This window comes from Nematolebias whitei, chromosome 23 (assembly GCF_014905685.2).
Source record: "Nematolebias whitei isolate Nwh7 chromosome 23, NemWhi1, whole genome shotgun sequence".
NCBI classification, from domain to species: domain Eukaryota; kingdom Metazoa; phylum Chordata; class Actinopteri; order Cyprinodontiformes; family Rivulidae; genus Nematolebias; species Nematolebias whitei.
Genome location: NC_056520.1, coordinates 11,477,218 through 11,479,889, shown reverse-complemented (window position 1 = coordinate 11,479,889; position 2,672 = coordinate 11,477,218).

Below are 2,672 nucleotides of genomic sequence, written 5' to 3'. Positions count from 1 at the left end.
GAAAATCCTAAACTTAGTCAGAAATTAGCTTGCTAAGCCACTAATTGTGCCCCAAAGGTCCAGGAGTTGCTGTTGTCAGCACACCCACACATATTGTAATACAGTTTAACTGCAATACTCACTAGGGATTGGTTGGATAAACAAGGCATGTGGGGCAAAGCCAAGTGCATCACAGTCCACCCTGATATGGTTGAGAAGTGCCTCTGGAGATCTATGTGGACCCTTTCTGTCTCTTAAAGATTTCTGCTCATGTTTCCCTACAGTAGAAACTGATATTATTCTACAGCAGTCAGTTCTTCTGCTCCCCACTGAGCCCATTCCCTTAAATAATCCTCAATAAATATAGTTCCTGAACAAAAAATACACTTGCTTCCCACAAACAGATATGCAGAGTCAATATACCAAACAACAAAAATACCTTTTTGTTTCATGATTTTTTCATTTGGTTTAGCTATAAAGAGGTTTGTTTTGCTTTCTTCTTTGATTTTGTGTACCTGAGACCTTGACCTCACCTGTTTGACGTAATTAGAAATGGTTTATTAATAGGTAATATTTATTATATACAGTTATTTTAAGACTAATCCACAGGTATAGTTGTTTGGTTGTTGGTTTCAGACGTCTGGCCTGAGTGTTTTGGACATTGCTATCTATTTGGATTTTCACACGCAACTATCTCCAGGGTACAAAAAGACTCACTAGACCAGGAAAATTATTCTAGAGTTTTATTGTCTAGTTTTGTTGAGCTTGTGTGAACCTGTTGTTGTCTTCAAGGTCATCTGCTTCAAGACAGTGCTACATGTTCAGAGACAGAATTCTACCGAATTTGGTTGTCTATACTGTTGCATTTCTATCGGCTTGAAGCTGTCTGCCCACCCTTTTCTGACTGCTGACATCATCAAGACAAATGGCTCAGGGGACACATAACAGGATCTAGAAAATTGTAACAAAACAAAAAAAGTTTTAAACACAATGGGGTTAAGAACCCAACTAAAAGAAACAAGGAAATGAAGCCTTTTCTATAAAGTCATGAAATTGACTGTCAGATTTGGGCCACTTCCCTATTTAACCCCCAAAATTAAACTCAAACAATCAATACAAAAAACAGGACTTCTGGAAATTTGCAAAACTAACTAATAATTAATGAAAAAAGATTAACATGTTGCAACAAGGCTGGTGACAGTAGTAATAAGAGGGAGGGTCTAATGGACAAATTACTTTCTAAGGAGACTAAAGAAGTTTGGTACGAACTCTAGCATCCTCACCAACTTTCATAGGTGCACCATTGAGAGCCTGCTGACAGGTTGCATCACAGGGTGGTATGGGAACTGCACCAGTCAGAGCCAGAAAGAACTATAGAGGGTGTTGCAAACAGCAGAGAACATCACTGGTAGCAGTCTCCACACCATCCAGGACATCTACCACAGCCAATGTCTGTGTAAAGCATGCAGCATCATTAAGGACCACACCCACCCAGCACAAGGACTCTTAAATAAATAAAGAAATAAATAAAGAAGAAAAATAAAGATGACTTCCGTCTACTACCCAGGCAGAAGATACATGCAGTCTGTCATTGTGTACAAAAAGACTAAAAGACAGCTATTATCCACAAGCTGTCAGATTACTGAACTCTGAATAAATAACAATGAACAACTGGCAATGACATTGCACCAAGCCACATCTGACTAATAGTAGCTTGTGACAGCTAATAGTATGTTTATTAGTTATTGCTGCTGCACTATGTAAGCAACATAGTATTGTTTATTTACAAGTATTTTTTTTTCAACTAAGCTCAGACTCTTTGAAACATGTTTGCTGTCAAACTCACTGCAGGAACTTTCTGGACCGCAGCTTTGGCCTTCTTTTTCGTTTCTTGGCCTCAACCATGGCCTTAAAAGCCTAAAGGGAAGCAATAAAATGGTTATTTCAACACTACTCATACTTTATCCATGTCACCACACCTTTCTGATTGGGAGAACATGAGTTGGATCCAGTTTTGCAACCGCTGAAGCCTTTGTCTTTGACTATGCCAGTTGTTTGTCTCTAACAATCATGGAGACCAAAGCCTCATCCAGTTCCTCCTTTCTGCTCTCTGGGATTACATTAGATGAGATTATAATTTATTATAATTAAAAGGCACAAAACTCAAATCAACATGTCCAGTGATTGTTCTTGTTTTGTGATGTGTACAGTATGTGCCGATGAATGGTCTTTCCAATTCCCTCTTTTCATTCCACGATGAGGGAAAAAAAACAGCGGCACACCACCAGTCAAAAAAGTTACAAATGACACATCCCATTCTAATACTGTTTAGATGAACACAGAGTTGATATCCTAGCAAGAAATCCCACATGAACTCTCCCTTTACAACTAAGCTACTCTTTGTTCAAAGATTTTATGGTAGTCATCATAGAAATGACTCATTCCCTCTTGTTTGAAAAACTCAGCTCACACAAATATGTTGTGGAAAAGGAGAGCAATTTTGAAATAGCTCAGTTTGTAAGAATGGTAAACTCTTTGGCATCAGTGAACCACAAACTGTAGAGCAGCAAAGCTTAGCTTGAAACCACCGGTCTTCCCCCGGTTTGGTTTGTTCCTCCTGTTCCTGCAAAGTCTTGTCCTTTCTAAAGACTGATACTGAGCTATACATGTCAACCAATAATTTTGTCCATGGT